We start from the raw sequence: 20584 nt of genomic DNA, 5'->3' as shown, positions 1-20584 counted from the left end.
ATGTCAGTCAGTGGAGTTGTCAGCTTGGTTTCCCAGTGTTTCATAGCTTGAGGAGAAAAGGAGAATAGATGATCTCGTAAGATATAATAAAAAAGGGAAATCGCCTTACCTCCGGATAAGGCTAATTTGGACCATCTTCGAACAGTAGAAATAGAGTCATTGTAGTCAAAACGAATATTAGCATTGGAGATAATTGAAGTGAGAAGAAGCCATTGTGAATGAGCCTGTGGAGAAAGCAAGTGTGAAGAGCAAATTGAGGAGAAAGGGATAATCAAATCAGAAGAAATCAGTTGGTGTACAAACCATAAGCCTGTCTGTTGCCATTTCTTCCAGGAAATGGGTTTGCCATTACATTTTAACTTAGAGTTATTCCAGAGAGACGTATTGGGGCTATCTTTGATAGAAATGTCCGCCGCAGTATCTAAAAAGTGAAGTGCATGCTGTGTCGCACTCAGCAAAGAATATCTCTTCAAGTGCCTAGGAATGGTCATGGTAGTAAGGGTAGAAATTGGGAAAAGTGTACAAATGAAGTGTTCCATCTCAAGCCAGGATGGAAAATCGGAAGATTGAGATTGGTGTAACCAGTGAGCCCCATATTTAGCCAGAGAGGCAACATAATATAAATCAGGGAGGTTCATGCCTCCATGAATTTTAGAAGCCTTCTGTTTATTAAAAGCTATTCGAGGTTTTTTATTATTTCAAATAAATTCGGATAATTTTGTATTAATCCATTTAAAGAGTGGTTGTTTACAAATAGAAGGAATCATGGATAAGATATAGTTAATTTGAGGGGCCAATGTCATTTTAATGGAAGCAATTCTGCCCCACCATGATAGAAAAAGGGGGGACCACTTGGACATGGTTTGGGTAATGAGGCGTTTGACTTCAGATACATTAAGATCCTGGACGAGGGCAGGATCATTATGAATTAAAATGCCTAGATATTTAATGGGTTCGGAGGACCATTTGAAAGGGAAATGAGCCAAATCTGAAAATAATATACGATCATTCAATGGAAAAACCTCGGACTTTTCCCAATTAACTTTATACCCTGAGAGCAGAGAGTACTGAGAAATAATTTGAATGAGAGGGGGAAGAGAGTCAAGGGGGTCACGAATGAAGAAAAGAACATCATCCGCATAGGCGGCGAGTTTGAGTTGTCGACATGTGGAGGTTATGCCCTTTATGGAGGTGCATTGCCAGATTGCGGACAAGAGAGACTCCATAACCAAATTAAACAAGAGGGGGGAAAGAGGGCAGCCCTGATAGGTTCCTCTGTGAAGGGAGAATTTGTTTGAGAGGGCGTTATTAATCAAAATGCGCGAAGTGGGTTGCAATAAAGAGTTTTAATCCAGGAGGTAAAATAAGGGCCAAAATTATACCATTTAAGTACTCGAAGCAGGAACAGCCATTCAACCTGATCGAATGCCTTCTCTGCGTCAATGGCTAGGCCAACCACAGGATCCGGGAAGGTTTTAGCATGAGCATTGATATGATGAAAAAGACGTAAATTATCACCAATGAAACGGTTTTTAATAAAGCCCACTTGATCTTTTGTGGATAAGAGAAGAAATCACTTTGTTGAGTCTCAAGGAAAGGAGTTTGGCCAGAATCTTATAATCCAGATTAAGAAGGGAGATGGGATGAAAATTTTTAACGAGAGTGGGATCCCTATCCGGTTAGGAAAAAGTATTGTGACAGGGAAGCTCCTGTCACAGTGAAAACTACTGCTAAAACTCCCCAGAATGCAGCACAGGGCTCTGTAAAACCCAGCATGGAGCCAGAACAGCTGGCTCAGCCAAAAGAATACAAGCCAAGGCAGGTCCCAGCACAGCTGAAGAGCCAATTAGGGAAGGCTCTGCAAACCACTAATTGCCCCTATCACTCCTTTCCAGAGGTCAGGGAGAAACCTGAGACCAATTTAGAGAGGGGTGGAGTCAGACCCGGGAGTTTGCCTTATAGGCAAAGTAAGTTAGCAAACTTGGGGAGGAGAAGGAAGGAGGAGAGATAGAGAGAAGGAGGACACAGCTGCCTCTGATGAGAGAAGCCAAACCACTCAAGGAGTTTCCAGGTCACAGAGGGTGCCTAAGACCCAGCATGAGCGTATGGCAGGAAGCCAGCACCTAAGGAAAGGTGGTACAGCACTTGGGAGGTACAGTGACTGGCAGCTTAAACCCCAGAGAGAAGGGCTGGGAAATTATCCCCAGGGAAAGGCTGCAGACATTTTGGCAGACTTGCAGAGAAGGGGATGGGAAGCACAGCCTGGGGGAAATGAGGAAACGTTAAGCCAGAGTTCCCATGAGGGTGAATGGGAAATGTGCAGTGTCCTGAGTGATAATATAAGTGAAGAGGACATGGACCTGGGGGAATACAGTATTTGAAAGTCCTCAGCTACTCTCACGAAGAACGTTCTCCCATTGTTTGCTTGTTTCACACGGAAGCCAGAGCAGGGCTGGCAAAGCTAATGAGGTGATAAAAAGGTGTTAAGAAGATAAAGAGAGCTGAGAGGGGAAAAGGCTTGACGCAAGCCGTGCTCAGCTAGAAAAGCCAGAAGGTGTTAAGATCCAGGGAGATCAATAAATCCCAGTGGGGATACGAGCCAAGGAAGGCATGGAACTGATATAATATTTTGATGTGATAGTATTTTTCCTTTTGATAAGGAGGGGCAATTCAGCTCCTCAGTAAAACACCTGAGACTCACCTGGACTGTAAAATAATTGTGTGCAGGATGCACCCAAAGGACTTGAACAAACCAAGGTGAATGTTTTCTTTTTGCTTCTGGTTTCTTTTCTTTGTACTTTGGGACACTAATAAACCTGGTACTGTTTTTCAAGGAATCCGGTATCCGGGTCTTCCTTTCACCACCATATAAAAGGCGTACTAAAATTCTTACTTGTGGTCCGGGCCGGAGTTTCCCACCTACTCGGGGACGGGCCCGGCCACAGTATTAAAGTGGCTTCAGCAAAATTAAATTGTTTGTCCGGGGAGGAATGGAGGAAGTTATAATAAGAAAGAAGATATGGGGCCAGGATATCATGAAACGTTTTAAAGAATTCGTTCGTGAATCCGTCAGGGCCAGGAGCTTTATTATTTGCTAAGGAGGAGATCGCAGCTTGAATCTCAGAAAGTGAGATAGGTAAATCTAGTTCCTGTTTAAGGGAATCCGACAAGTTCGGATGGGCTATAGAATCGAGAAAAGAATCAATGGCAGATTCCGACAATGAGGATTCAGATTGATAAAGGTTATTATAAAAGTTTTCAAATTGGTCAGAAATTAAGTTTCTATTGGTGACAATCTGTCCAGAAGGGGTTTGAATAGCGGAAATATGCAGCTTTTTAGATTTGGCTTTGAGGTATTCTAGCTAGGGGGTCTACCCACAAGATTATCACCTATATAATGACCAGAAGCTGAAATGAAAAGGTCCCGTCTATCTTTATATGAGAGGACAGTATTATATTCATATTTGAGATTCTGAATTTGACGATAAAGAGAGGGGTCGTGCAGATGAGCAGACATGTGGCGAGATTCCAAATCTTTGATGGAGGATTCTAAGTCTCTTTCTTTTTGTTGAGAGAGCTTTTTCTTCCAAGAAGCAAGTTTAATTATCTCTCCTCTAAGGGAAGCTTTGAAAGCCTCCCATACAATAGAAGGGGAGATATCAGGATCCTTAGAGTTGAGGTCAAAGAAATCATTGGTAAAGAGCCTAATCTTTTCAGCAATTTCCTCATCAAGGAGTAGATGATTATTTAAACGCCAAGAAGAGGAGCCTGAGGTTGGGGACGTGATGGCTAAGTGTAGTGAGATAGCTGCGTGGTCCGTGAGCGAGATCGGATGGATGATAGTGTCCAGTAATGTCGGAGTGAGGGAAGAGGAGAGAAGAAAAAAATCTATTCTGGAGTACATATTGTGTGGAGGAGAGAAATGAGAGTACTCCCTGCCCTTTGGGTGAAGAATTCGCCAAGGATCTAGAAGGGAAAAGTTGTCAATAAGAGCATGTAGCTCTAAAAACGATTTGGATTTTGAAGGCTTGCAGGACAATGATCTATCAATGTATAAATCTTGAATCTGATTAAAGTCCCCACCTAAAACTAAGGGATATGTACCAAAATCTAGTAAAGCAGTTTGTAAATCTCTAAAAAATTCTGGATGATCCAGAACAGGGGCATACACATTGAGAAATATTAGATCCACCGAGTGTAACACAGCATGCACTAAATACCACCTGCCCTCTGTATCTGTCTTATGAGAAAGGACTGAAGCTGAAAGCTGATCAGCAAAGAGGATGGATATACCATTCTTCTTGCGATGAGCAGCAGGAGAATAAAGATGCATAGAATAACCGGGCATAGTAAATTTTGTTGCTGCGGCAGAGGGGAGATGGGTTTCTTGCAAAAATATGACATCAGGATGTTTAGCATTAATATAATTAGTAACTTTCTTCCATTTAATGGGATGATTTATCCCATTAACATTAAGGGAAAAAACATGTAAATCAGCCATAGGAAGAGATACATAGCAAATGCATACAGTGAGCCAAACAGCATGTCACCTTGAGGAAACAAAGAAAAAGAGCAAAAGGCTGAGCATTCCTGTCAAAAGGAAAAAAGCAAGAAGAGAAAAAAAAGAAAGGGGAAGATAAGAGGGAAATAGACAAAAGAGCACAAAGCATAGAGAAGAACAACCATGCAATTGTGCATTAACACCAACAGTACATGGGTGCTCCTGTGAGCACAAAGATAAAACACATGGGGGAACTGCAAACATCTCCACACCAATATATATCAAAAAGTGAATAAGGCTAATCAGGTGTGAGTATTAACACAGACTACATATTAAAGCTAAGTTAACATAGACGGTTCAGCGCATTCTCAAAGAATCCAGAAATGCTCCAAGTTCGTCTGGATCTGTATAAGAGGTGGTACGATTATTATATGTCACTTTCATCCTGGCAGGGCACAGAAGGCCATATTTAGCCCCAATATCTTTGAGCTCCTGACAATGGGATAAAAACGCCTTTCGTTTGAGTGCGGTGGTTTTAGCCAGGTCAGGGACGATAAAGAACTTCCTACCCTGATGAAGCAGTTGAGGGTGAGCTTTAGCTGCAGTGATAATCTGGAGCGCATGCTGGAAACGCAGTAGTTTTGCCACTTTAGGCCATGGTGTAGAGGCCTGTGAGGAGAGAGTAGAAGGCACGCGGTGCGCCCGCTCAATCTCAAGAGGGGGTGTGAAGGAAAGGCCCAGAGCTGTAGGCAAGAAGGTAGATAGGAAGGTGACAGTATCTGAGCCTTCCGATGATTCTGGCAGGCCAATAATTCTGATGTTGCTCCTTCTATTGCGGTTCGAAAGATCCTCCACGTCGCGCTGCAGGGAAACAAGCAGCTTGTCATGTTTTTCCACTAATGCCAGCTTCGTTTGCACAGACACCGCCTGTTCCTCTAGGGCGTCTACGCGGTGGCGCACGTCGACAAACTGTGAATTTAGTGTCTCTATTTCAACCCGAAGTAGTTTAGTTTCCTTGACCTGCTCCTGCATTACATGTTTCACAGAGCGCATCTCTTTAATGAGGATGTCGAGTTGGGAATCGTCGTGCTTCGGCGCCATTTTGTCTGGCGAGCACGGATCTGTTTTAGGCCTCTTACCGCTGAGTGGCACAGGTGAGACAGAATCACTTTTGGTGGTTTTTGGGGGAGACATGATGAGCACCGTCAGCAAGACGAGAGCGATTGGGAGGTAAATATCACCCGAATAGCCGATGGGAGTCTTAATTAGGTGTCAGTATGGAGGAGCTGTTACCCCATGTGTCCGATCTTCGCAGCAGTCAGACTCCACCCCCTAGCATGATATTTCTGTGTAGCATTCTGTAATAATTTGGCTTGTTCAGTTTTCTTGATAGTAGAGGGGATATATGTGAAGGGGAGGGGAGACAGGGGTTTTGTTGATCCTTGCTCTATTATTTGTATTTATAAAATGACAATTGTACAGAATATTGTTTCTTTTTATACTTTAATAAAATACATTCAATATAAAATCATAACTGAGGCTTGTATGGATGGGATCAGATGATTTGCGGGGACCGAGCTCACAGAGATGGGGCGGAAATGAGTTTTTTAAATTTTAGTCCTAGTAGTTTGCCGGTTCACAAAATAATTATTTTATTTCTGGCGGTCCAGGGGTGTCAAAGGTTGAAAAACACTGCTCTATACTATTTGAAAGAGGGCAAATATCTAATTATTCACTTCTAAAATTGGATACTTCTTAAATTTAGTAAAAATATTCTGGCACAAGTGTCAAACCTTAAAAAAGGAACTCATATTGAGCATTGGAAAATAATAATTAACTAATAAAAACAGTACACATTTAATTTTCCCCACTAACAAATTTCCCCGCCCTGCCCTACCACACCCCACCTGGCTACTTTTTCATTCCACCCGGCTGGAAAATATTTCTGGGGAGAACATTGTAGACATTTAAATACTTGAAAAGTATTAATATAGAACTAAATCTTTTCCAGAGAAGAAAAAATGGTAAAACTACTGGGCATAATTTGAGGCTGCAGCAAGAAGACTTGGGAGCAATATTAGGAAATTCTTCATGGAGAAGGTGGTAGATGCCTGGAATGCCCTCTCAAGGGAAGTGGTGGAGAGGAAAACGGTGATTAAATTCAAAAAGGTGCGAGACAAAAATAGAGGATCTTTAATTAGAAAATGAATAATATAAATTAAAGAATTAAGGCCGGTATTGGACAGACTTGCACGGTCTGTGTCCCATATATGGTGATTCAGTGTAAGATGGACTGGGGTGGGCATCAATGGGAACTCCACTAACTTGGAACATGAGGATGTTATTGGCCAGACTTTACGGTAGATATCCTGCAAACAATGGAATGGTTGGATAGGCTGGCGTGAGCTTGGATGGCAAATTCAGCATTTGGAATCTAGGACAATACCAGACTTTATAGTCTATGGCCCAGAAATATCAAAGAAAAGACAAGTTAATGTAATCATGTATTTTTTAATGGGTATAACTAATGGGCAGACTAGATTGACCATTCAGGTCTGCCATCATTTACTATGTTACTATGTTATATTGAATTCTAGCCATAATAGGCAGCTAATGTTAATCCCTTAAGCAATTGTCGTGTTTTGATTTGTAATTTTACTGCTGTATTTTATATAAGCTGTAGGCATTTCATTTGTTATCAAGGAAAGTCAACCAATAAAACATTACAATCATTTGTGTTCCCTATCACAAGTGAATGAAGTAAAATCTTAGGTTACCGTATTTTTCGCTCCATAAGATGCACTTTTTCCACTCTCAAAAAAAATTATGTTGCTTACATATCTGCCCAGCTAATATGCTGGTGTATACTCCACCAGGAATTCTACTATGGCTGACAAATTATGTTAAATGTATGCTTAGGAAAGGATATAAATCCAAAGACAATATCGTCCATTGCTTTGACTCTTATACCTAAGGCACTGGGATTGGATTTAACTAAAGTTGAAAACTTTAGGCCAGTAGCTGGAATACCATGGCCTGCAAAACAGTTAGAATTCCGTGTTAATATACAACTGTCAGACTTCTTAAAACTTGACAGATAAATGAATTTCACAGCTCACAGCATGGTTTCAAGGCTATGCACGGTCTGGAATCCTTATTGTTAGAACTTCAAAAACAGAATCTTACCTAAGTACTGTAAATACTTGAATATAAACTGGGATTTTGGGGCCAAAAAGTTGGCAGACAACACAAAGTTATTCAGAATAGCGAGGACGCAGAAGGATTGTGAAGACCTGCAATGTTACAAACACGTTCGAGAAATGGGCCGCGAGATGGCAAATGAGGTTTAAAGTGGATAAGTGTAAGGTGTTGCATGTCGGTAACAAAATTCTTATACACGAATACAGGATGTCCGGTGCAGTACTTGGAGAGACTCCCCAGGAAAGAGACTTGGGAGTACTGGTTGACATGTCAATGAAGCCGTCTGCGCAATGTGCGGCAGCGGCGAAAAGGGCGAACAGAATGCTAGGAATGATTAATAAGGGGATCACGAACAGAACAGAAGGTTATCATGCCGCTGTACTGGCCCATGGTACGCTCCCACCTGGAATACTGCGTCCAGCACTGGTCGGCATACATGTAGGAGGACACGGTACTACTCGAGAGAGTCCAGAGAAGAGCGACTAAAATGGTTAAGGGGATAGAGGAGTTGCCGTACAGTGAGAGATTAGAAATACTGGGCCTCTTCTCCCTTGAAAAGAGGAGACAGAGGGGACATGATCAAAACATTCAAGATAAAGAAGGGAATAGACTTAGTAGATAAAGACAGGTTGTTCACCTTCTCCAAGGTAGAGAGAACGAGAGGGCACTCTCTAAAGTTAAAAGTGGATAGATTTCGTACAAACGTAAGGAAGTTCTTCTTCACCCAGAGAGTGGTAGAAAACTGGAACGCTCTTCCAGAGGCTATTATAGGGGAAAACATCCTCCAGGGATTCAAGACAGAGTTAGACAAGTTCCTGTTGAACCAGAACGTACATATGCAAGGCTAGACTCAGGGCACTGGTCTTTGACCTAAGGGCCACCGTGTGAGCGGACTGCTGGGCACGATGGACCATTGGTTTGACCCAGCAGCGGCAATTATTATGTTCTTATAATTTAATTTTTGGTACTGGGAGCAGAGTAGGCGTGTTCTGCACTAATCAGTTAGCACAGCAATATCGCTGCGCACTAGCCACCTACAAAATAGTGCATGAGTCCATACCACTAATTGGAGCTATTTTACCACCATGCAAGAAGTTGTCGCAGCGCATGGGAAAGACTGACGCTGGGGATAGCGCAGGCCTTTTTTTTTTTTTAGCACTGCTTGGTAAAGAGCCCCTTAATCTTTGCAAGTCATTGTTCTACATCATTTTGAAATAAATGTCACAACAATCATGAGCTACTACCAACTGAATGTCATTCGCATAAAAATAGGATGTGTGAGTTGCCTTTGAGTGAATCTTTTATATCTATAATTTTATAACATTCTTTTTTTATTATTATACAGTGGTACCTTGGTTTGCGAGCATAATTCATTCCAGAAGCATGCTCGCAATCCAAGGTACTTATATAGCAAAGCAACTTTCCCCATAGGCCATAATGGCAACTCAGAGAATTCATTCCACCTGACCCTGAGCTGACACCCGAACCGACCCCGGGAATCAGCAGTATTGCTTCCCCCCACCTCACTGACCGGCCCTGTCCTTACCTGTGTGCCACCGGTGTTAGAAAGTGCCTGCTGCCAGTTTTCTGCTGAGCTGCTGCTGGGCCTTGAGCATCTGCGCATGCTCAAGGCCTTCTGGATCTCACCCTCTCTGGCCGCATTATGCCCCCTTCCTGACAACGCTTCTGGCGAAACTCGAGTCGAAGGGAGGCCAGTAGTTTAGTGAACACGGGTTTTTAGAGTATTCACAGCACTTGAATTGGATTTTAGTGATTACTATTCAATGTTATTGCCAAGCTTCTGCACCCATAAGTGACTTCATTAAAAACAGATAAGTAACGATAATCACAAGCATATAAGTAATTCATTATGTATTTGTCTCACGGAGGGCAGTAAGAGGGACTCTTGAGTGCTATGATGGTCCCTCTTTACAACCATTGCTGGCATTTTATATGACACTGTTTGGTTGGTGACTGAGCACTTTATAAATTTAATTTACAAGTTAGAATGTTTATAGTATTTAATATATTTTATTTGAATAATTAGAATTGTGGAGTTAGTTTTTTGCATTAATCATTCTAACACAAGCAATTTATATATTAGCTCCTGGAACTGGTTTAGTATCTTGTTTATGTTCAAACAGTTTTTATTGAAGGAATGGAAGTGCACAACAGGGAAGAATAAACCAAAAGAAACAATGCAAACAGTAAAATCAACCATGAGCAAAGCCAAGACTCTTAAGCCTCCACTCCTGCAAACCAAAGGCACAACAGCATTTCTTCAATGAGCATATCATAACAAGGCCCCCCCCCTCCCTGAAGGATGGAAGGTGACTGAGGATTCTGGGTTATGGAAAGCACCAAGGGCATCACAGAGATCTAACGGAGATCATTAAGAATCAAACACCGAGTTCTGGAGGGCAGGGACTGTAGATAAGGATCTCATATCTGCAAAAAGAGTCTTCTACGTTTAGGAGATCTGCGCACTTTCCATACCTCAAACAAAAGTACCCTATGCAATTGATTTCCCCAATGCTAGAAATTGGAGGGTTCCGCCTGCACCCAATATTGCATAATACACTTATGACCTACCATGCAGGCCTTCTGAAATAGGCGTTTCCCCACAACATATACCCTATATGCCGCAACTTTAGCAAATAAGGCCCCCCTCGAGGAACTCACCACCTGCCAATGACTTGTTTAAATAGAGCGGTATCTGAAATCTTTTTGACCCAAAAATATTAAAATAAGACCGCAGCCCAAGGTCTTGAATTAATAGGACAAGCAGAGAAAAATAAAAATTAAATACAACTGGTGCTAGCCTAGGACAGACTCTTGTGGAACCCCATAGGTTAATGGTTGCAACAATCAAATGACAATTATTAATAGCTACTTTAGGGCTCCTTTTTGAAAGCTGAGGTAGAGGTTTCTACTGCGGGCCGGCAAGATAAATGCTCCTACACTCATAGGAATTTTATGAGATTGACCAGAGCCTTTACCTCGCCAGCCTGCGGTAGAAACCTTTACCACTGCTTTCTAAAATCCATCGTTAAACATCCAACCCAAAAATAAGAGCAAAACCAATTTAGCTTAATTCCTGAGATACATTTGTTGTAATCTCACTAACAATAGAGTAATCCATAATAAATGCTGCTTTAAAATCTGGCTGGATAACATCTTGATGACTCTCTCTATAGCTTATTAACTCAAATAATATCCAGACCAACAATGTCTCAGTGCTGTGACCTATTCAAAATCCAGATTGACAAGGGTGAAAAGCATTAGTTGCCTTCCAGAAATGAATCACCTGTTGTGCAATTGCTTTTTCTAAGACCGTAGACATGAAAGGAAGATTTTAACCTTACAGGATCTGTTCTACTTTAAATTTCTTTAAACTAGGTCAAATCAGAGAATATTTCCAGGATTCTGGAATTAACCCCCTACCAGACTAGAATATAAATAAAACTGCTCTCATTATGTCCAACATCTCTAGCTGATTTTGAAAACAAATGCTCTGTTATCTGTGTTGCATCCCATCTGCCATTAAATGCTTCAGTAAATAGAAGTGCTTTTAACAATTTTCAAAATGGGGGAAAATTCTCCATACATTGCAAACTCTGAGGGAGAGAATTCCATAAACCTGTACCTGCTACATGAAATGTTTGACCAATATTCTTCCAGTCTAATATGGTGAAAAGAAGAATGTCTAATGGGCTGAAGTTAGGACCCAAAGTGGTGAACTGGGTTAGAAACTGGCTGTCGAACAGACGGAGGAAGGAAAGGTGAGTAGTTGAGTCCCTCAGGGTTTGGTGCTGGCGCCAATCCTGTTCAATATGTTTTATGAGTGACATTGCTGAAGGGTTAGAAGGAAAAGTGTGCCTTTTTGCAGATGATACCAAGATTTGTAATAGAGTAGACACCGAAGAGGGAGTGGAAAATATGAAAAAGTATTTGCAAAAGTTAGAGGAATGGTCTAATGCCTGGCAACTAAAATTCAATGCAAAGAAATGCAGAGTAATGCATTTGGGGATTAATAATCGGAAGGAACCATATATGCTGATAGATGAGAAGCTGATATGCACGGACGGGGAGAGGTGCCTTGGGGTGATAGTGTCCGAAGATCTAAAGGTGAAAAAACAGTGTGACAAGGCAGTGGCTGCTGCTAGATGGATGCTGGGCTGTATAAAGAGAGGCATAGCCAGTAGAAGGAAGAAGGTGTTGATGCCCCTGTACAGGTCATTGGTAAGGCCCCACTTGGAGTATTGTGTTCAGTTTTGGAGACCGTATCTGGCGAAGGACATAAGAAGACTTGAAGTGGTCCAGAGGAGGGTGACCAAAATGATAGGAGGCTTGCGCCAGAAGACGTATGAGGAGAGACTGGAAGCCCTGAATATGTATACCCTAGAGGAAAGGAGGGACAGTGGAGATATGATTCAGACGTTCAAATACTTGAAGGGTATTAACGTAGAACAAAATCTTTTCCAGAGAAAGGAAAATGGTAAAACCAGAGGACATAATTTGAGGTTGAGGGGTGGTAGATTCAAGAGCGATGTTAGGAAATTCTACTTTACTGAGAGGGTGGTGGATGCCTGGAATGCGCTCCCGAGAGTGGTGGTGGAGAGGAAAACGGTGACTGAGTTCAAAGAAGCGTGGGATGAACATAGAGGATCTAGAATTAGAACATAATATTAAATATTGAACTAAGGCCAGTACTGGGCAGACTTGCACGGTCTGTGTCTGTATATGGCTTTTGGAGGAGGATGGGCTGGAGAGGGCTTCAATGGCTGGGAGGGTTTAGATGAAATGGAGTAGGTTTTAACTGAGATTTCGGCAGTTAGAACCCAAGCACAGTACCGGATAGATCTTTGGATTCTTGCCCTGAAATAGCCAAGAAGAAAAAATTTAAATTGAATCAGGCTGGGCAGACTGGATGGCCATTCGGGTCTTTATCTGCCATCATCTACTATGTTACTATGTTAATGGTTTGAGCAAGATGGACAATAAGGCCCAGATTCTGCAAAGTGTGCCTAATGGCGCCTAAGTGACGCCTGCCATTTAGGCGTCCGATGTAAGTGGTTAATGAGAGATTTAAGGGTCTTAACAAGCGTTAATTGGGACTTAGATGGAGGCAGGTTCTAGCTAGGCGTCCTTACAATGTAGACGCAAGTTTTCGGACGTGTCTCCATATTTGTAGGCATTCTCAAGAAAAGTCGCATCTAAGTATGTGGATGTGGGCATAACCTGGGCATGGTTAGTGATAGGCTCCAGATAGACGCTAGTTGAGTGGCAGACCGCATCTAAACATCACGGAAATTGTAGGCGAATAAAAAGCTGGTCTAAGTGTAGTTTCTGCTTGGGCTGAACACAACTTTCTGTGGGCAAACCTTAGGTTTGCTTTGGGCTTCCGCAATGATATTTTCTACATAAAGTTCAGGAATACATCGCGTTTTCTTTGTTCCTCGGAGCAAAATTTATTAGCAATCCCAACTCTGAACCATATTAATACTAGAAGTAACACTATCTTTTCAGTAGTTGCCCCAACCCTCTGGAACTCGGCACCAAATGCACTAAGAGAGATAGCTAATCTTGAGAAATCTAAATCTTCTCTTAAGACATTCCTTTTCAAAGATGCATTTCAAGTGTGAGTGTCCTTTAAGGATTTTTTTTTTTTAAATTTTATCTTTAATGAATTCGCTTGTATTGGACTTACTTGTTTTTAACCGCGCCCTTCTGTTTATACCTTTATACCTTATTTTTTTCTTTAACCATTGTAGTTCTCCCCTTTTTTCCATTCATACCTGTTTGTCCAGTCGTGTATTATTTTTGTCTAATTGTGTATGTTAATTTTATTAAAGTTATGTTAAATTGTATTATCTGTTTTTACCCTATTTTAAAATGTATAACCACCTTTAAATAAATGATAAGGTGGTATATCAAATTCTGAATAAACTTGAAAATGTTTTTTCCTGTTTTTCCCCTAATAGATTTTTAATAAGCCACCATATCAATAGGGTACATCAATACAAACATATTGCATGCAAAACATAGTACTTTTCTGCCCAAACAGCAATATGATTTACTAATTACAGCACCTTTGGCTTTCCTGCTTAAAAGAACCCCTTTTTTTCTCAAACAGTGCTACAATCAGCTCTTTCTTGAGAGCAAAGATGATGAAAAATATATAAATATTGCATACATTACTTCATTTCTCAAAAGCTCAAATATGTTTGATACAGACCTTATCATGCATTTTCCTTCATTGAAAATGGAGGTGTGCAGCTGCACATTGCTGACCTCATTGTGAGATCATCAAGGTACACCTGCAAGGTACAATGCCACCATTAAAAGATGCACTGAGTGTTGAACTCCCAACCACTGCAAGATCAAGCCTAGAGCTTTTACACATTGAGCTACATCAGCTTCTAATCAGGTGGATCTCACTGGCCTGTTATATCATAGCTTACTGACCTGCCTTTGTATCATCTGCTTAGGAATGATATCGCAGTCATCACAAAGAAAGCATTTCTAGCTCACCAAGTTAATGCACCTCCTCTATCCTCTCCAACTCACCGTTTCAAATTCCACCGTCACCTTCACTCATTTTAACAACTTCCTAACAGATTCCGATTAGCTCTCATAAGAGAGTCTAGATCACAGGTGTCAAAGTCGGTCCTCGAGGGCCAGAATCCAGTCGGGTTTTCAGGATTTCCCCAATGAATCTGCATGAGATCTATTTGCATGCACTGCTTTCAATGCATATTCATTGGGGAAATCCTGAAAACCCGACTGGATTCCGGCCCTCGAGGAGGGACTTTGACACCCCTGGTCTAGATGGTGGACTTTGCCATTTGTCATCAGCACATTTCCCTTTACAGACAAACTTATTTTCCCCTTCACATGGCTAGGGCATCCTAAGTTGTTATGGTAGGAAACTTCTCCCCTGACAGAAAGAAGCCATCTGTGGTTCACCAAGTTAAGGCACCTTATTGCACCTTGTCCATCTTCTCAAGCTCACCAGTTCAAATCCCACTCTCACCTTCACTCATTTTAACAGCTTCCTAACAACTTCCTATTAGCTCTCATAGGAGTATAGATGGTGGACTTTGCTGTTTTTCATCAGCATTGTGCAGTTTGCAGGTGCACTTATTTTGATCTTGCCATGGCTATGATATCCTAAGCTCTCATGGTAAGAAACCCCTAACTTAAAGGAAGTGGCTGTGGCTTAACAGTTAATGGCACCTCTCCCATCCTCTGAAAGTCAAATCCAAATGATGTTTGGATACCCCCAAAACATATTCAAGTTTTTGTTGACAATCTGCCGTCTAGGTGCATCTTGATGATCTCACAATGAGGTCAATATTGTGCATCAGATACATTCATTTGCTCTCAACTACAAGCTATTGTGGTAGGAATGTATTTCTTTTTATACAATATACACACAGGGCAACAAGTATAAGAATTTACTAAAACTTCAGAAGGCTTGGACAGGTGTTGAAGGAAGGTACGTGTTTTGAGATGTATCATAGAGTCATCACTATTGGTAAATTCAGCTTGGCTTTAGAATTGTGGATGTGGTTTCATGCCTGAGGAGTGTGTGTTGGGGTGGGGGAGGGGGTTTAGGAAGAGAGAACAGGCTGCTTTAGACATCTGAGAATTGCTGCAAATCATTTTAAAGCTCAACCCAAATATGTTTAAGCAAAGGAATGGCCAAAGAACGCCCAAACAGTTTGAAGGTTTTCTGGTAGAAAAATTAATATTACATTTTTGCTAACCGTACTCAGGACTTGAACCCCTGACGTTTGGAAGACAACAGCAATGCTTTGAAGCATAGAGCTATAGAGGGAATTCCTTTTAGAATTTGGTAACAGGAGCCTCTAGAGCAAGCATGGGCAACTCCAGTCCTTGAGGGCCAGAATCCCATTGAGTTTTCAGGATTTCCCCAATGAATATGCATGAGATCTATTTGCATGCACTGCTTTCAATGCATATTCATTGGGGAAATCCTGAAAACCCGATTGGATTCCGGCCCTCGAGGACCGGAGTTGCCCATGTCTGCTCTAGAGACTAAGCAGATGACAAATGGCTTCGTGTAAAAGCTTTGAGAAGTGAAGGAGATGATTAAAAGTCAGTTCAGGTGTGTTTGGCCAAACTACACCCAAAGCATGCCCAATCAGATTGAAAGTTTTCTGGCGGAAAGTCGAAACAGTGCCTATGATGTCAAACGCCATGTAGGAATGCTTAGTATAAGAAGGTCCATCAGAGCAGAGTTTTCTCTTTTAGGACTCCCATTCTGTGTTATTGCTTATGCTGATTTCCGAGACCTCACCTTTCTTGATTATCTTTTAACATTTTCTTTCCTCTATCTGCCACAATTCTCTCCATTTCATAGGACCATTAGCAGCTATAGTAATTTGCAATTGATGTCTTTCTAACATTTTTCATCTTTCCAGGTGAATATGCTGCACATATGAAAGGAACTCCTTGCTAGCAGCTCAGATACCAAATCCAGGTGAGAATGATATATTGATAGCTACTTCAGTGTCTTTATTACCAAAAAACTCAGATAGAACTGATTTTTTTCTTTTGGACTCCCATTCTGTGTTATTGCTTATGGTGATTCTCCTTTAACTTTTTGTCCCCCTGATATCTGCCACAACTCTCTCCATTCCACAGGGCCACAGGTCTGAGAATTAGTGATGATAAAAATTTGGTCCAGGTGTGTTGCTGAAAAAACACCCATGCTGTTTGAAACTTTGGTGACAGGAAAATGGATATGCAAGTTACATGAATATGTGTTAACCGTACCCGAGAGTGGAACCTATGATGTTGGGAAGATGGAAGCAGTGCTTTTACTCATACAGCTAAAGGTAATTCTTTTTAGAGTCATATAGAGGCAGCTCAAAGACTAATCAGTTGAGGAATGGTTCAGTGTAAGAACTCATTTGATAACTATTGCCAGTGTGGTAACTATTGCTCATATGTGTGTAGGGAAAAACATCCAAAGGACATCCAATCAGTGGACATGGTTTTAGTGGGAATCTCGTCATGGGTGCCTAATTGTTAGGCATCCTTATTATGAAAAGGGTTCAGATGCAACTGCCTCTTCTTTTTAGGAGTCCAACAGTGTTTGTGCTTCTGTTCATTCTAGGTGTTATTGTGAGACTGTGCTGACATTCTCCCACAACTTCTTCTTTCTACTTTTGACACAGATGTCTTTCTAACATTTTCCCTCTTTTCTCCTGATTTCAGGTTGACTATGCTCATCTCCCTAGAGTGGCTAATGACTCCCCTTGTGTTTCCCAGAGGCCAGAGCAGGTCTGTTAAAACTGGGTTCAGCACACCAGCTTGCACCTGGGCAAACAGTTGTTGCCAGCAGCTCAAATACCAAAACAGAAAGAATAAGTGAGAATGATGTACTGCAACCTTTGTTTGCTTACGCTAGATATCCTTTACTTGACTGCAAAGTTTGTTTACTATCTGCAATGTAGTAACTATACCTCTTCCCTGAATAGCTCTTGTGATGAATTAAATGCATTTCCACAATACTAACATGATTCACACTTTTTTTCCTTCAGAAGGGTGTAATTCTTGATGATTTTCTGAGAGAACAGTAAATTGGTGAGTTTTAGGCTCTCTTTTACAAGGGTTTGCTAAATCAACGCATGCGTTAACCGCTAATGCATCCTTAGTATAACATACACACGTTAACATTTACCACATGCTTAGTTGTGCCGTTTAGGGTGCCATTAGCGTGTGCATGTTATCCTAAGGACGCGTTAGCGATTAGCGCATGCGTCGATTTAGCACACCTTTGTAAAAGAGAACCTAAAAGTCACCAATATACTCTTAATTTGTCTCAATCCATCTTCCTTTTTCTACAGCCTGTTTTCTCCTACTAGGAGAAGATTATGGGACCTTAACAATTCAACCAAAGTTGGACCTAGGCGTGGCTCACTCTGCATACCTGTCATCCATCTCATCGAACTGCAGTTGCCTGATGTTACACTTGCATGTTGCTTTCCTGGACTGTGCAATGATTCTAGACATTCTACAATAAAAATCTTAAACCATTTTTGATCTTATGCTTATTTACAATAGGAAGGCCAGGGCCCATTCAGATACACTGAGTAGCATCCGGGCATTAGTGTTTCCTTAATAAGCACCACTTCAGCTACTTCGTCACATTGACCTTTGTCTTATCTAGTGTTCCATGAGGCCCAGGCTGCAAAGGAGAGAAGTAGGGTGGCCCTTAGGAGGTGGCAAACAGGGTAGCTGTGCTATGTTTCGGGGGGGGGCATGGACTGGCATATCTCCTGCCTCACAGCCTGCAAACAGCATAATATTTGAGAAAATGGCATTACATGAGAGCTGGAAAGGAAGAGCAAGGTGCCTTAACTTGATGAGCCAGAAATGGTTTCTTTCAGTCAGGGGAGAGGTTTCCTACCCTGACAGCTTAAGATATGCTTAACTGCAGCGGTTTAGGCATGCTTCAGGCACTCCACTACGGAGCCGCAAGCACGCCATAGCTACAGCCATAATGATGTCTAAACAGAACAGTATAATCAAACCTGAATTGCTATTCTTTTATGGCTCATTGTCTAGCACAGCAGCTTGAATGAAGGTTAGCATGTGAGCCTGGTGTGGGTTCAACTCCCTCATGTACATCAGCTGACACAATACTCATTTTAATAAAAATTACAAGCTACAGACCAAGCAAATCTAATTTTCATCTCAAACAGCACATTAGCAATACTAGAAGCAAAAAGTTTAAAAAGAAGAGTTTGCAATTGATATAAACAGCAGTGGGCCGTGGCCCTTATCTGCCATCTATTTCTATGTTTCTATTTGACTCCATGTCACATTTATTAGAAACATAGAAATTGATGGCTTTTGGGACAATGAAAGCAGTGCTTTACGCCATTGAGCTAACAGTCTTTGGCTCAGCTAATTGTGATATGATAGCTAAGCAGATGTTACTTTAGCAGATCACTAAGCTATGATATGACAGGGGAGTCAAAGAAAACTGGAGTGGAAGGTGGTGTAGCTCAATGTGTAAAAGCTCTCTGCTGATCTTGCAGAGGTGAGTTCAACTCCCAGCCCATCTTTTAACGGTGGCATTGTAACTTGCAGGTGCACCTTGATGATCTCATAATGAGGCCAGCATTGTGCAGCTGCATACCTCCATTTGCAATGAACTAGAAGTCACATTAAGATCTGTTATGTGTTTTATTCTGTTTTTAAGCTTTGCCAAATTAAGTTATGGGCTTTCTTTGCTTTGAAGAATGAGCTGATTGCAGCAATGTTTAGTGAGAAAAAGTGTTATTTGGAACAAGAAACCTAAAGCTGTGATTTTCATGTGCTATAATTAGCTAATAACATTGCTTCTTTAGCCAAGAAATGAGTAAGTTTTAAATTCAATATGCTTGTATAGATGTGTCCTGTTTACATGCTGGCTGAATCACGAAATAAAATCCTTGAACTGTATTTAGAAGATCACTTTGGAAACGTCCAAAATCTGCCTAAATCCCATTCAGAGAAACATCTATCTAAAGCCCAAACAAAGCTCAACAGATGACCTACAGCCTAAATAGCATCTATCCGACTAACGTCTTTCTGAAGCCCAAATCATGTCTATCTAAAACCCAAATAACACTCAAACAGCTATTCCTTATAGTGCAACTAATTTTACAATTACTCTGCAGCTTCCAATGTGGCACATAGCTTAAAGTTACACCCTTCTACACTGATGTTCCCAGTTCAACTCCCAGTCAGTACCTCTCACTGAAAAATAAAATATTATAAATATCCTTTTAAAGATGGCATAGTGTGTTACTATTTTTGTTTTTATTATGTTAAAGCTTACAATCCTGAAATAATGAAGAAAAATAATATGACAGAGCAGTGAGATCCAGCTTGTGTTGGCTCCTGGCATCTATCCTAGCAGAATTAACTGCCTGTACGGAATAGTATAATAGAACCAGAATTGCTATTATTGTAAGACTCATTGTGTAGTACAGCGGATTAGAATGAAGGTTAGCATGTAAGTATGTCACATTTTTTCAAGATTCACACAGATGTTCCCAGTTCAACTCCCACTGAAAATAATATATTATAAATATCCTTTTAAAGATGGTATACTGTGTTTTTACTATCCTTTTAAAGATGGTATACTGTGTTATTATGTTAAAGCCTACAATTCTAAAATAATTAAAAAGAATCAGAAAAACCACACATTTTTACATATAACATTGTAGGGACAGCTACCTGGTGTCTAGAAGGAAAAAAATTATTATTGGAGACACTTATCTGACGCCTAAGTGATGCCCAGCGCGATATGTGCGCGTGAGTCATCTAAAGCAGTGTTCTTCAACCTTTTTACACCCGTGGACCGGCAGAAAAAAAAGAATTATTTTGTGGACCGGCAAACTACTAGGACTAAAATTTAAAAACCCCGTTTCCGCCCCATCTCCGCGAGCTCAGTCCCCACAAATCATCTGAAACCATCCACACAAGCCTCAGTTATGATTTTATATTGAATGTATTTTATTAAAGTATAAAAAGAAACAATATTCTGTACAATTGTCATTTTATAAATACAAATAATTCAGAGCAAGGATCAACAAAACCCCTGTCTCCCCTCCCCTTTACATATATCCCCTCTACTATCAAGAAAACTGAACAAGCCAAATTATTACAGAATGCTACACAGAAATATCATGCTAATAGAATACTGCAGTCACACATGACAGGAATAGTTTTAGGGGAGTGCAATTAGGGCAACTGCCCCCTGGTCAGAGAGCGCCCTAAGCCAGCTGGAAGCTAAAGAAGAACTGCCTGGGTTTTGCAGTCCCCAGTTATGTCTAACACCAGCTCTAGCAGGAT

General features: G+C 41.1%; 1 protein-coding gene and 1 long non-coding RNA gene across 5 annotated transcripts in view; one reads left to right on the top strand and one right to left on the bottom strand.

Annotated features, from left to right (window-relative positions):
* Positions 1 to 17199, top strand: part of LOC117355183 — a 35427-nt gene extending 18228 nt beyond the window's left edge. The window contains exons 2-4 of the long non-coding RNA XR_004538320.1: positions 16153 to 16211; positions 16376 to 16569; positions 16952 to 17199. This is a non-coding gene — a long non-coding RNA (uncharacterized LOC117355183). The remainder of the gene's footprint in view (positions 1 to 16152; positions 16212 to 16375; positions 16570 to 16951) is intronic.
* The window catches only part of NCOA2 (nuclear receptor coactivator 2), a 410025-nt gene that overhangs the window by 376516 nt on the left and 12925 nt on the right, over positions 1 to 20584 (bottom strand). The window lies entirely within an intron of this gene.

The sequence above is a fragment of the Geotrypetes seraphini genome, chromosome 2 (genome assembly GCF_902459505.1).
Source record: "Geotrypetes seraphini chromosome 2, aGeoSer1.1, whole genome shotgun sequence".
In the NCBI taxonomy this organism is placed as follows: Eukaryota; Metazoa; Chordata; class Amphibia; order Gymnophiona; family Dermophiidae; genus Geotrypetes; species Geotrypetes seraphini.
This window is presented reverse-complemented; position numbering and strand designations above follow the sequence as displayed.